Here is a 16198-nt window from a genome sequence, read left to right as displayed (position 1 = left end):
ATGCCAGTGTTTGTGGCTGTATTTCATTTGCGCACATGCCATAACTTCTAGAATCTCTTAATCTCAGCCAAATTTCAAAAGTTAAGCTTCTTTCTTGACTTCAGCAGCAGTTCCCATTGCTAAAAAAAAGTGTAAAATTGTCAAATTTGAAGATTGTCTGACATTCCGGGAATCTCCGGTGTGTGTTGTTTATATGACTGATCTGCGATTGCTAATCCCTTGCCAAGCCAGACATTCCTTATCAACCGTTTCGTTGGAGTGCTTGCATGAGTGATTAAGCCACCTGGCAAGTATACTACAATATTCGCACTGTCTCTGAATATATCGATCGACTTGAACAAAGTTCAGGGCTCACTCGCCTGCTTTTGGCCCAGCATTGTCACATGGTGCATTGGGCGGTGGCTGGCTCGCTGGAAATGTGAAATATTATTTTACACCAGATTTCCCCTTTTTGTACGATCTTCTTTCATTATACAACCAGTTACTTCGGGATAGATATATACATATAAATAATAAAAAGTTGCGTTTTTTAAAGTTTCTTCAAACGTTTTGTTGCAGTGCTTCTTTGAGTGGTTAAGCCTTTTGGCGAGCGCTTTTCAAGCTTAGATGATGATACCGCATCACGGTTCTCCGTGGGGACATTTCTGGAGTTAGGAAGGCAAAATTATTGAGATGATTACAATGAGTAAACCAGGAGGGTATTCTCTGATGTCACGACGTCACCAGATATGCCTCTGCTCACATTTACCATCATTATACATACTTGTATTTTTTAACGCATGATAATAACGTTTTTAAACGTTTTTAAAAGTATGATTGAAATCCCTGAACCCAGATTCAGGATATGAAATAATTCTGGCTGCAAGACCATGTGTAATATCTCGTTGAAATTTTAAAATTTATATGCCTTGTGTTTACGCAATCTTAAATGTGACGTTTCACGTTGATTAATGAAGAGGCTCAACAGGAATAATTTCTTGAAGATTTTCATTCAATCCAATATGGCTGCCAGACCATGTGACCTATTAATTTTTCGTGAACACTTTCGTATCAACAAGGCTTGGGGAACATGTTGGTGAAGTTTCCCCTCGATCTGTCAAGCCATTCTGGAGAAGATGATATTTAATGGTTTATTCATCAAAAAATCATAGCTGCCAATCCATGTGACTAATGATGTCCAAGTTGGAGAACTTTTTGTTCCTCATGGATAGGCGATCATACCTATAAAGTTTTGCATCGATAAGTTCAGCCATTTCGGAGAAGATTTTTGAATGTTTTTATGTTAAAAACAATATGGCTGCCGAACCATGTGACTGATGATATCATCAATTTCTTTCCCCTGTAAAATTTTGCCCTCGATGACCCTCAAAATTTTTCATACTGATTGGATAAAGCGTTAGATGTATGCAATTAGGACGTCACAACGAAGCCACGTGTGACATCATGAGAAAAATCACACTTGTTTCCTATGGGGAGTCCTTCACATTTGCCATTTTTTTCCATGGAGCAGTTTTGAAGATACAAAAGACCAAAATTTTTCTGTTTTTCCAACATGGGTGTCACACCACGTGACCTATGACAACATAATTATGATTATTACAATCTGCATGAGTAGTCACACTGATGGAGAAAATCTTGGGTCAATCTGACGAGTGGTTGCAGACAAAACAGAGAAAATGAGAATGGAAGGAACGGAAGGAAGAATGGAGAATGGAAGGAAGAAATATTATTATTAAACACGTAAATACAGGAAAAAACACATGCATTTCACTACTTATCAGACAGGCCCAAATACACACAAACGCACACACACCCAAAGAATCAGACCAATGGTCTTTATTAGGACCTTCAGCTCACAGGGACAGGTGAAGACCAGTGTCTAACTTGGACCAGTGTCTAACTTGGTCTAAGTGGGCTGAAGACCAGTGTCTAACTTGGACCTGTCCGCCTCGTGCGGTCTTCAAGTCGGTCGGTCTGGCGGGAGGCGAGACGAACCCGGACACCGGCAGGCAACCCTTGCGGTTCCTGAGGGAACTGGGTTCCTGGAGCTCTCGGTTGTGGTGAGGAGGAGAAGGACGTCGTTGACCACGACCGGCAAGACAGGCTCCTTGGGACGAGTGCTCCAGCAGGCCGGGATGTCCAGGTCGGGAAATGCTCTTCCGTTCCTCTGCTTATTCTCTCCTCTTTCTTCCACTCTGCGCTCTCCTTTGTCGAGGAAGGTCCCTTATCCAGGAAGGTCGCTTGTCGTCTCTCGATCGCGAGGGTTCTCCCTGACCAGCTTCTGGCTCCCCTTTTATCCATCTCCGCCGGGCCGACCCTTCCCACCTCGAGCCGCGGAGAATTCCGGGCCTGTTCGCTTCTCTGCAACACTGCTGCAACGCAACAGTCATTTTGTTGATGCCGTTGCGGAAGATGAGGTTTTCCACTAAAGCAAAATCTTAACCATAAAATAAATCACAGTGCATGGACATTTATTTAACGATTAGAAAAGGGAAAGGAAGCTATCGATAAAACACATACTTACTGATATAACTAATCTATAGGACCTGAATGTTGTGTGCGATAGGTTTCCAAATTCGTAACAATATGTACAGATGAATGGACAACCCAAAAACATTATGCCTCTGGCGACTTCTTCAACAGAGGCATAAAAAAAGTTTTGAGTTGTTACAAAGCGACAAATCACCACATCATGGCAAGATTGCCGAGAGGTATGCATGCTCACTCGAAGCTGTCCAGCTTGAGGTCGAATCCCGACCCAGCTATAAACTGTCATCCTGGTGTTTCAAGGGTTGGGTGATTCATCAATGTGTGTGCCATCTCTCGGATGGATGTTAAACTCGTCATCACATCTGCCAGAATCCCTCCCCTCTCCTCTGCCCCTCCGCATGCTCCACTCCCCTCTCTCTCCTCTTCCCTCTCTCTCTCTCTCTCTCTCTCTCTCTCTCTCTCTCTCTCTCTCTCTCTCTCTCTCTCTCTCTCTCTCTCTCTCTCTCCTCTGCCTCCCTCACCCCTCCCTCTCTCTCACCTTCTCTCTCCCACCCATCCCCATTCCTCTCTCTCTCTCTCTCTCTCTCTCTCTCTCTCTCTCTCTCTCTCTCTCTCTCTCTCTCTCTCTCTCTCTCTCTCTCTCTCTCTCTCTCTCTCTCTCTCTCTCTCTCTCTCTCTCTCTCTCTCTCTCTCACACACTCTCTCTCACACTCTCTCTCTCCCACCCTCTCTCTCTCACACTCTCTCTCTCTCCCACCCATCTCCCTCCCTCTCTATCCCACCTTTCTCTGTTTCTCTCTCTCCCACTCCTCCACCTCCCTCTCTCTCCCATCCCTCTCCCTCCCTCTCTCTGCCACTCCTCTCCCTCTCTCTCACCCCTCTCACACCCCTTCCCCTCCCTTCATTATCCCCCTCTCTCTCCCACTCTCACCCTCTTGCTCTCCCACCCCCATCACTCTCTCTCCCATCCCTATCTCTCCCACCCCACTCTCTCCTACCCATCTCCCTCCTCTCCCTCTGCTTCAGTTGACTGTTAAGGACTGACGATTTAGTTCTGAACTTAAATCCGCTTCCCCAGAGTGAAACATGCACGGATCAGATTCACAGTGATCCGACCGGAGGGGTGCAAAGGTCACTGCATGTGCGAGCATGCATGCCTGCAGGCAGATAGTGTGGGTTTAAAATGCTCCTGCCCAGTTTTATAGAGAACCTGGTGGGCAAAAAGAAAATGTTGCTGTTTGCTGGCGTTTTACCACCCTTCCCTTCCGCTTGGCAAAAGGAAAAACATCATTGACAGCCAATTCCACTTATAGCATAAAATTAAATTTATAAAACACCAGCACCAATTACAATTTAGAGTACATTAATATAATTATTTTCTTCCACAATTCCCCCTTTTTCCTTACAAGGAAAATTTAGAATAATTATATTACACATGATCACCATAACCGTTCCTGGAGGAGAAAAGATATCTGTTACACAAGTTCAGTCAACAATGGCAGCGAGTACTCATATCAGAAGAATGCTGGATAACGACCATTTCAATAGTGTTCCAGCCATGTGAGTGAGTGCGTTTCCATTTATTTCATGGCCTGTTCATCAGCATCTGTCACACATTGAAAAGACATGCCACCCAAAGTCAGAAGATAAATAGGTCAGGGTGTAGATAGCGCAGCACCCAATGGGAAACACAGTCGAAGCACTCCTTGAGCTGAAGAGAAGGTAGATCTTGGCAGGTAGGAGCTTGGGCCCGACATTGGGTTGAAGAAGTTTAAAAGGACTCGAGTGGTAAACAGAGATCCAACCCTAACAGAGTTTGGGCCCTCGTATCAGCAGATTCTGCAATCAAGGTTGATTCATCAAATGAGCTGTGCACATTGAATGCAGCCGCGGTGGCAGCACGAGCCCCAACCCGCACCATTGAACACATGTTGCAGAGGACTCGCCGTGTGGACCTTCAGGGCCTTCGTTGTGCATTGAAGCAACCACAGCAAGTTCATGATCTATTTGAAGAGCAGCAATCCGCGAGTGTGGTTAAGGACATTCCTCCAGGCAGGCACCACACAACAGCGACGTTAAGTCGTTGCTTTGCAATAGCTTGACTTGTCCAACCTTCTCCTCAGTGGGTTTTTTTCTTTTCTTTTTTTCCCCCATTGCTCATCTTATCTCCTCAGGAAGGGGGTAGTTTCATGATCACGTGTTGAATGCCCAATCACCCAAATCTGGGTTCTCCACATCGTCCAATCTTTCAGTGGAAGTTCTTCCAAAGCTTCATCAGACGAAATCGTACATTGCATGGTTCAACTGCTCTCAACACTCCGAAACAAACAAAATATCAAAACAAATAAATACAGCTTAAACCTCTGTTTTTTTTCTTAAAACAGGTGACAAAAATTGTCAAATCATTTGTCAAATTTGTCATCAGGCGAATATCTTTTAAATTGCAGCTCAAACACTCCGTCCACACATGTATCTGGAACCTTCCCAAACTTTATCACTGTCATGGGGAAGGCATGGGAGATTTGCCCTCTTTCTCCTGATTGGCCACTCTTTCTCCTCTCTCCAACTCGGTTAAAACTCCACCTTTTAAGTGCATTATTTATCCAATTTAGCTTAAACAGCTTTATGGTCTGTCATTGTGACAATAAATATTTTCTTTTAAAATCAAAAATTAAAAATAAAGTATTAGTGTCTATCCAATTAAATCTTATGAATTTACCCTGACTGAATCGATCAAAAGATTACATTGGGTTGTTTGCCATTGCCTTCCCAGCAGTTGTTTGGACAGGAATTTGTCTTTAACATATACATTATACATGAACGAATGTTAAATCTATCAACTTCAACATTTTCAGACGAATAAAACCAGCACGCAAGTTAAACGTCCATCCGAGGGCATCATGCATTATCTGTGAATTTCCCTTCCTGCTAAACAGCATCAAATCATTTTAAATCATTCCAAATCACGTTTCTACATTTAGATCACATCTTTAAAGTATGAATCGGGTCGAGGGCTCATCAATCTCTTCGAGCCGCACTAACAGCTTGCCCAGCACTTAAACCTGCTGGGTTGAGTAATTACAAATCCTCACAATGCCAGCGAGAGCTCACCTCCCAACTGGACTTCACCTTCCGAATATATTCCACATTCACAATTGTTATTTCACAATTTATCCAAAATCCCGATGGCTTTTAACTAAAACTTGCTTCCCTAAATGGACTTCACTTTAAACAGATTCAGTGGAGAGGGCTGGCCCATACAGTGTAGCTCGCGACCTTCGCGTAATCAACACAAAACCAAAAAATAGCATGCAAAGTTATCAAACAGTGAGAAAACCCGAGCCTTGATCCATTTGACTCCCACAGCTCAACCAAAGCACGAGTCCGTCCCCAGACTGTCTTGCCGAGGTGTCCACAACCATCCCATATTACCCTATGAATGTCCATCTCTCTTCACGCTTTATCGACTGCAATATAATTTCTAACAAGACATTCATGTATCACATCGTCCAGCAATCTCCAATTCCCCATCGAGCTCACAATCGCTTCCAATTCAGACCCCCACCGATTGAACACACACACACACACACACACACACACACACACACACACACACACACACACACACACACACACACACACACACACACACACACACACACACACACACACACACACACACACACACACACACACACACACTCGCGACCTTGGCATTATCAGCACCAAACCACGAACAGCCAGGCTGCTTTAACTCTCTGCCTGAAGTTTCTTTAGTTGTTAAAAATATCGCCAAAATCCCAATAGAGCACATTTCATTGCAGTAAAATCTATTAGATTCGCACAAGTTCCATTTCTCCACTCACTCAGCAACACATGCAGATCAAAGCAAATCTCCAGCCACGCTCCCAGCCGGTCAATCGTTTCCTGCACTTGACAAAAGGTTTCGTGAAAATCATTGCATTTACAAATCCGTAACGCCTCCACACAATACAATACAACAGCTTCACAGCAAGTAAACCAGAAATACAAACAGGTTACTCTTATCTATTTCCCGCTTAACCATTGTCCTTGCTCGTTTACCTCGCCCATTTACCTGGCTCGGAAATATTACTTGCACGTCTCCAGACCTCTTAATTTCCATCCGTCGCAGCCTCCGTGGCCTTTTTTTATCGGGTCTACACTCCGACATTGCCACCAAGAGGAGACCTATCTCAGCCTCTCTCACTCGCTGCTCATCGGCCTCTCAGCCACTGCTCTTCGGCCTCTCTCAGCCGCTGCTCTTCAGCCTCTCTCTCTGTCTCTCTGCCTGTCTCTGTCTCTGTCTGTCTGTCTGTCTCTCACAGAATCAGGTCCATATTTGTCAAACATCTACCTCTCGCATGTCCTTTGCGCGGTCTGTGGCATGTCGCTTCGTTATACCCAATGTCATTACTTTTTCCCACCTGTATTTCCCATCTTGCAAACAGGTCACAAATACCATATAATCCGTCAATGCTCAAAAATACAACAAAACACAAAATGCAATAATGCTCTAAATGCTGGATAGCACTTTTCTAAAACAACTATAATACCTATTGTTTGAAGCACATAAATTCAATCCACACAATCACACAGCGAGATGGGAATCAAACCCTTCTCTTATGTTATTCTCTGTACCCAGTACAGCCCAGTGAGCCGAGTACCGAACTTGCTCAAGGTACTGCGAAGACTCGAGCTTCCCATCCAGAGATCACGATCTCTATTCAGCCTCAGGCTGAAGCGGACCCGAACCGCGGCGGAACCTCTCAAAGGATCCCCTCAGGCCTATCAATAAAATTCTCTGGCATGTACTTTCCTTTGTTCTCGATGTATGTTACCCGATAAGGACAGCCCCGTCATCAGAGGGAAAGGGCGAACGCTCTCCGCTTACCATGCTCAAGCAATTGCCGTCCCTCCATACCATGGACCGCCTCCAGGGAGTTAGTACATCCCGGACGAGCCCCCATTTGTTGTGGAATTTATTTCTTAACGTTTTATTAGCTTTATTACTTTTAGTTAACCATTTAACCGACTCGATGTAACTCGTGTTACTCAAATGAAAGACACCGATTAATTCACTACCACAACGAGAAAGTACATCACATCAGAGAGTTTTATTATACTTGGTACTTGGCTAGTTCCAAGGAGCACAAGTCACCGAGATGGTGAGACATCTTCAATGATTTGCACTAAAACGGGATTACATTTCCTCGAATTTATAATGCTATCATGGGAGAGTGGAGGGGGCAGTCAAACCTTAAACAAAGAACTCCAACTGCAATACGTGTCTATGAAGTGAAAAGCAAATGATGTCATCATAACAAAAGTTACTGTTATCAACCAGGTCACTTTGTCCATAGCAAGACATTCCTTTTATCAACATATAGGTCAAAGACTCTTGGCTAAAGGAAAAACATCACTGACAGCCAATTCGATTTATAGCATAAAATTAAATTTATAAAACACCAGCACCAATTACAATTTAGAGTCCATTAATATAATTCTTTTCTTCCACAACGACGACAACAATGACAACAGCAGCAACATCATTGAGCTGAGGAAGTGAGGCAAGAAAATCCAGGAACATATCAACGTTGTTTCATTCATAAGCATCTTCATATCTGGTTGGTTGTCCATGATTATCAAACATGGTAGACTAGTACCATATATTTCTCTCACCTTTCAAAACCAGTCAAACATCTGCCATAGTCAACTAATGTGAATGAATCCTGGCTGTATCCAAGAATGTCTCGTCATAAATGTGATGTTCTTTGGCGTGGGGGACATTTTGATAAAGAAACATCTTCAGATTTTGAAAATAATATTTTCTGTGAAACTGCAACCTTGTTGGTTATTTTCACTTCTTTCCTTTCATGATTATCATTCTCAATCACAACCATAACACCCGGATGAAATGGCTTTTGATGGTGAATTCTTTGAATTTTACGGTAAACAAGAACGATCGTTGAGCGAATCTCCTGCATTCTGAAACCGAATATTAATGGATTAACAAAGGCCGGTGTAACTGCACTCAAAAGTTCCAGGATAAAACCAAACATGGGAAGTTTTACAAATCGCTTCAACACCATCATAACAATAAGTGCAATAAACTGCGCTAAAGACGCAAACAATTGTGTAAAACATGTGTGCAACGCTTTTATATTTGCTTCTGTGGATGATTTACTACATTTACGAACAATACACCAAGTGGAGTACATTGCTGTAAAACCGGTGAAACCAAACACAACATATTGAAAAAATAGAGAATGAATGAGAGAAGGATTAATATTTCCACAAGCTGATCTTGCAACAGGTGAAGAAACACAGGCAACGTCAGGAACTACAACGGAGTAGTTGCAGTACCCCATTGTTATTGGTACTACAACATAGCTTACACTCAACAACAAGCCGATTGTCAAAACTACAACAACAAGTTTCACAGTACCACCTTTGTTCACCATCAGAGCCACGTAACTGTATGGCCAGAAAATAGCCCAATGTCGGTCAACGTACATTAACCAGGTGGTGAGAGACTGCTGAAACAATGTGCAATATATACAAAACAACTGAACCAAACACTCATTAAACGATATTATTTTACGTGTTGCAATTATTCTGCTGAAGTAGCATGATATTCCCACAACTCCCCATGAAGTGTCAGCGAGCGACGATAAAGCAATGTACAAGAGCATGGGTGAATGTAATCTACGATAAAAACAAGCCGCTATGATTGCGGCGTTGAGAGGGATTGATATACACATAATAAACGTAAAAACCGACATGATAACTCGCCCGCCGTAATCCAAAGGAATGTCCGAAACATCCAGTGTGACAGTGAGAGGCAAATATCCCACAACGTTTGTGTTCATGTCTCCTGAAAAAACATTATGAAAACTGTAAATAACTTTTGTTATATCAAGATCACAATGATGATTACAATGCAACATTTACTTCGATAAACATCCATGCACATCTCACAATTTAATTTGATAACCATATATATTGACAATGTGTAGTGTTTCGTGAATAAACACTGAGACATGACTTTGGAATTTGAAGCTAAAGTTATGTTGGTTTGTCCTGTTCTCTTCCTCTGTAAGCAGGACAAGAAACAGGACAGTGCCATCAAGGTACTCATTTTGCCAACCTCAGAAGGATGACAGGCGGAGACAACCCCACCTGGTTATAATTCATCAGTGAAGTGGGACTTGAACTAAGGATCATCGGATACCAAGCCCACCACCCCAACCATTAAACCGACACCTGGCAGAAATGAGTGCCAGCTTGCTCGGATCCTATGCTGCAGTGGCGACCTGTCCAGGAGTGTGCCCAATAGCTAAGGCGAATGCTTCAGCAACACGAAAGACTCCACACAGAGTATGGTCCATACAAATCAAGTGACTAAGTTAGAGGTTACAATAATTCAAATCAACTGGAAGGGGTACCTGGCGAAAATTTAATTTCACCCTTTACGAATAATGCGAATAAATTAATGAAATATCAGCTGCTGTTTTCGTATTATTTTCTCACCTGTGTTGAAAATATAGCGAAAGGCAATGTATATTCAGATGTACTGTTTGATCGGGCGATATATTGCTGTGATTTAAATAAAATGGAAAAGTTGAAAAACAAGTATTGAATACAGCAAACGTTTTATGAATTCAATCGACAGGAGAAAGTTGATTGAATGAGACTCGCCATTATTAAAAGGCAAGAAGAAGATGGAGGAAGAGATTTTGTGTCAATGTAAATTGAAACTGACCCATCTCTCGTCACCTTACTCAACTATTTCACACTGATTGCAGCCTTATTCAACAATGTCATACTGTTTGCAGATTGGGCTTGATTATTGGTATCCCCTGTCGGACACTCTTTGCCGGCCGAATGGACGCAGGCAGGGATGGATGCAGACAAGCCAGGATTGTGCTCCCATTATATTATAGATTATTATAGATTATAGATGAAATACACAAACGTAGCAAATAGGCTTCAAGCTCATACAATCGCAACATTCTCAAATATATAATCACGGCATAAATACCACCTGTACATGTGTTTAATATATTAAATTGAGCAAAGTCAGCAAAAACACATGGATCCATTGCAATGGCATATACATATGTTATGCACGATTCCAGCATTCCGACGATATTTATTCTGTGCACTGCCTTCTTGGGATACACACGTCACATTTATCCATAACACACGACGAAGTTAGCTTCTATGAGATGCACCAATCTATCTAACTCTACTATGAGATGCACTCTACTTTATGTGCACAATCACTTACTTGTATAGTATCCAGAAACTTTCGGTCTTCATGAATATGTTTGATCCAATTCTCTGTTATATATACGCTAAGCACAATTCCAAAGAGAGACCTTGGGCCAGAGGGAGTCTGAGATTTTGGCCAAATTAGGACTTTCTTCTTTGATTGTTGATTGTTGAATACAGTGGAAACACCAGAAGGGCACTCAGTAAAGCACATACCTCCACCCCAGAATGCCTGATCCAGGAGAGCATATCTGGCCCAATACATCTTTGAACTATCATACTATATATCGTTTTTGAACCCTATCTCTCAATGGTGAAAAATCACTTTAAAATTCTCGTAGTTGGATCCAGATACGGATCTTCACCAAAATAGAAACAATTCGTCGAGGGGAAACAACCAACATGCCCACCATGTTTCGTCCAATCCATCCACAACTTTTAGAGATATCCTGTACACAAACAAACAGACAGAAAGGGGTGAAAACATAACCTCCTTCACCTTCGGTGGCGAGGTAATGAAAAAGATATTCCGTTTAGTGCTCTCATCAAAACTCGTGGAACATGATTATTGGAACCCAGGTTCAAATTCCCTATATCGTACTATCTGTTCCAACAGAAATGCCATGAATCAAAATAGGCCTTCAATCGAGTTGAGATACCAAAACTACAAAAGAACACAACATTTAAAGGACCATTAATGCTTTGGCGAAATTTTGATTCACTCAAATACAAACAAAGTGTATGCTCATTCTAATTAAAGGGAAATGAGTTGAGAACCAAAAGAAAACACAGATCAACAAGAATCGCACTTGGTAGGGCACATCCCTCTGCTACGCAATGGAAGATCCACGAGAACATATCAAGCCCAATACATTTTTGAAATATCATGCTATATATCGTTTTTGTCCCAATCTCTCATTGGTGAAAAATTACTTTTGCAATTAAATAACTTGTATCCAGATCCCGATTCTGAACTTCTCCAAAATGGAATCATTTCTTCCTTCTCTTACACCAAACTTGTCCACATGCCTGGTGTTGGCATAATAATTAGGGTTGTGGGCTTCGGATCCCAGGATCCTGAGTTCAAATAATTCACCAGTTGAATTCAGTGACCTGAAATATACATCCTCTTCAAATTTCAATCAGATGTAAATTGAGGATTTGAGAAATCCTACCTTAGTTGTTGACCTTGAACCTATGTTGACCTTTTGACCTCAAAAACAAGAAGCTTCTTCCTTATGACAAACTCTACCATGTGGTGAAGTTTCGTGAAGATCGGTGACCTGCAAGCAATAAATAAATAAATAAAATAGATCGGTGACCTGCAGGCAATAAACAGACAGATAGACTGACAGAAAAAATAACAAATTTGATGGACCAATTGAAAAGAAAAATCTTCGATTTTGCAAGGAACGAACAAACAAACAAGAAGACGTCATGCAGAGTATGATACTTGCAAAATAGATTAAAAGTTTTGACCTAAAAATTAATTGGTGGTTTAATTCAAAGACCAAATATGTAACTCCTCTTCAAATTTCAAGTCAATTTGATGAATATTGACAATTTTGGAATTTTCCCTCTGTTGACCTTTTGGCTGATGTTGACCTCAAAAATCATTGGTGGTTGAATGAGTTGACCTGAAATGCAAATCCTCTTCAAATTTCAAGTGAATGGAATGAAAATTGAGCATTTCAGTAATCTTACCTTTGGTGATGACCTTTGGATTATGTTGGCCTCAAAAAGAATTGGCTGGTTGGATTCAGTGACCTGAAATAGTTATGGATTTGGAAGCCTTATGCACACAGACAGTCAGCGGTCCCTGTTGCTCAGTTATCTCGATAAGTATGTGTTTATCGTTCCGATCCCGTCCCTATGTTTAATGGGTGATTAAGTGTATCTGCGCTGCGAGCTATTTTGTAGTTAGTTTTTTTATAACCAACAAAAACAATACCACCTGCTTCGTTCCGCCAAGCAACCAAGCCTTCGCACTCCGACTCCATTTCCCACGTGTTTTTGGCTGAATGCGTGGGCGGAGCCTCAATCGCCTCAGATCAAGGCTCAGCTCCGAAGAAGAGCATGGAGTGTTTCCTCCAGCCAATGGGAAGCCAGAATACCAGTACTCACTTTGGCAGTACATATGCAAAAATTGAAACAACCCTCCCCTAACCAGCTCGTCTCGACCAGACCACACGAGGTGGAAAGGTGCCCGACCGAACTATTACCATCAGCTCGCCTTACCTCCGTAGCTGAAGGGTAAAATAAAGACCATCTGGCCCTATTTCTTTTGTGTGTGTGTGGTGTGTGTGTGTGTGTGTGTGTGTGTGTGTGTGTGTGTGTGTGTGTGTGTGTGTGTGTGTGTGTGTGTGTGTGTGTGTGTGTGTGTGTGTGTGTGTGGCGCCCTTCCTGAAAGTAGAGACTGTTGAGTTCCTGTGTTCATTGTAAATTGCCTTTCTTTAATTTGGATAACTCTGCTCTTTGTCACCCTCTCCTCATCATAAATAAATCCCTGTTAAATGTACCAGCACGTTGCCTGTCGTTTCTTCCATTGACCCAGCACGGTGCGGGCTTGATAAGTACTAAGGTCGTTTGAGCCGTAAGTTGTCATTGTGGATCTGGTAACTCCCGCTCGGTTATGCTGGACCAGAGTCGGTACATGCGATTCGGTTCGGACAGAGTAAGCCGAGGGTGTGGAAGCTTCGCCGGAAGCAAGAAAACGTGAGTACTTAGGTAAATTGGAATAGACAAGTGGACCCTTCCTCACGCGGTCGAAATTTTGGCGACCTCTGTCCTTTAAGTGAGCCGTTGACTCCGGAGTTATCTGGGGTAACGACCTTTCCATTCCGATTTTTGGTGTGAGACTGCCCAACTGCTCCGTCTGGCGGTCATCCTCGCCACCGAACCCCGGCCCACAACAAATTGGTTTCAAGAGCCGGTTCGAACCCCTCCGCTTCCAGATAAATTCACGGGACACGGATCAGGGGTGCGCGGAGAAAATCCCCCCCCCCCCGGTCCCTCCAAAGTAAGGTTGTAAATTGTTCTCAGGATGCACCATGGAGGGCCAAGACAGGCTGGAGCAGGTGGGTTCAGACCTAAGTTTAAGGGAATCCATGGTCCAGGATCACACCCCCGTGCAGGAAGACATTTCGCCACAGCCAAACACAAAGCTTGCTCCCACAATCGCCTGGAAACACAAACGCAAACTTTATATAATAAGTCACCGAAATAAATGCACATTTTCAGCTGGTATAACACGGAAACGATCACAATTTATGTATATTTCCATCAAATAGCAGCAAACTTGGGGGAAATCTTGAATATATCAAATCGCCCAATGGTGCCACGGTGGCCTTAACCATATTTTGAAAATACAGAGAGAAAAGAAACAGAAACCTTTGAAAACATGAGTCATACTGAAGTGCACAGTTGGTCATGTAAATGCATTTCATGGCAACTTGACGATAAAGAATACCATAATATTCTTAGCCATGCCCTTCTCAGACTCTCTTTTGGCTTGCTGAGTCCTTTTCTTAACTTGCCTGTACTTGGTACCATCACGAGCCGAGGGCTTGCCGAGTTAATCTGAGAGAATGGTACCATCACCAGCTGAGGGCTTGCTGAGTTAATCTGAGAGAATGGTACCATCCCAGCCGAGGCTGGATGTTTGCAAGCTCAAGGATGAGAGGGGAGCTGACGAGTTTGCGAACAGGCTGAGTGGGGATTTGGGGGGAGTCTGGATAAATTGACCAGATTCGCAGTGCCAGGCTGAATGGCAGAGATCAGCTGTTCAGGGAATTGAGGCAAAAAACTGTACGTGTGCTGAGGGTGGACAAGGAGGCCGATGTGCGAGGAATCTTTGAGAGAGTCGAGCATCACCTGTGGTCAAGTGAATCTCATCCTGATTACAGGGGAATTTGCACTTTGCGTTTCTCCAAGTAAAGCCCGTCCCTCAGTGGACTGCAATGAGAGCAGAGGGTCGTGGGCTCTTCAGCTAGGAGTCCGAAGTGAAGGCCCGCTGGGCCGGTGACTTTGAGCGGCTGTATCAGGCTGATCCACCAGCTGTTGAATTAGATGTCGGGGGTGTTACTATCAATATTGCTGACCTTCAAAATCAACTGCATTCGAACTTTGTTTGTGGAAACTCAGGGTGCGGTGAACCAGTTGAAATGAGTAAAGCTCCTCGGATCTGTGGCATCCATGATGAACTTCTCAAGGCTGGTGGAAATGCTGAAATCATGTCGTTGCATGTAGTTTTGTGCTCTGCCAGGAACGCAGGTATCATCCCAATTGACTGGAAGGGGGACCTTGTTGTCCCTCTCTGGAAAGGGAAGGGTTATCGCCAGGACTGCAACAACTACCGATGGGTAACTGCTCTCAGTGCAGGGCAAGGTCTTTGCTCAGAAAACTATTGATGGGGTTCACCACATTCTGCTTGAACAACAGCACCAAGAGCAATCAGGCTTAACACCAAAGGGGTCAACGATTGACCGTATCCTTGGCCTTCTGGTCCTCACTGAACACAGATGAGAGTTCAGGCATGGGCTGCTTGCTGCCTATGTTGATCTCTGCAAAGTGTTCGATTCAGTAAATGAGGAAGCACTCTGGTGGATTCTTGGTCTTTGTAGTGTGCCAGCAAAATTGATTGATCTTATGTCTAAGCTAAACTCTAGTACTGAGAGTGCTGTGAGATGTGGTGATACCATCTTCAACTTATTTCCAGTTGTTACTAGACTTTGTCAGGGGGGTGTTATCCTGGACCATGGATTCCCTTAAACTTAGGTCTGAACCCACCTGCTCCAACCTGTCTTGGCCCTCCATGGTGCGTCCTGAGAACAATTTACGCTGTTACTTTGGAGGGACCGGGGGGTGGGGATTTTCTCCGCACACCCCTGATCCGTGTCCCGTGAATTTCTCTGGAGGCGGAGGGGATCGAACCCGCTCCTGAAACCAATTTGTTGTGGGCCGGGGTTCGGTGGTGAGGACGACCGCCAGATGGAGCAGTTGGGCAGTCTCCCACCAAAAACAGGAATGGAAATGTCGTTACCCGAGATAACTCCGGAGTTGACGGGTTACTTAAAGGACAGTGGTCGCCAATATTTCGACGGCGTGAGGTAGGGTCAACTTGACTATTCCAATTTACCGAAGTACTCACGTTTTCTCGCTACCGGGGAAGCTACACCCTCGGCCGACTCTGTCCGAACCGAGTCGCATGTACCGACTCTGGTCCGGCGTAACCGAGCAGGAGTTACCAGATCCACACCGGTCCCAATGACAACTTATGGCACAAACGGCCTTACTACTTCTCAAGATGGCACCGTGCTGGGTCAATGGAAGATACAACAGGCAACGTGCTGGTACAGTTAACAGGGATTTATTTATGATGGGGAGAGGGTGACAAAGAGCAGAGTTATCCGAA

The sequence above is a fragment of the Eptatretus burgeri genome, chromosome 2, assembly GCF_056783735.1.
Source record: "Eptatretus burgeri isolate ZD-2024b chromosome 2, Ebu_testis_v1, whole genome shotgun sequence".
NCBI lineage: Eukaryota > Metazoa > Chordata > Myxini > Myxiniformes > Myxinidae > Eptatretus > Eptatretus burgeri.
Note: the sequence above shows the minus strand (reverse complement) of the source record.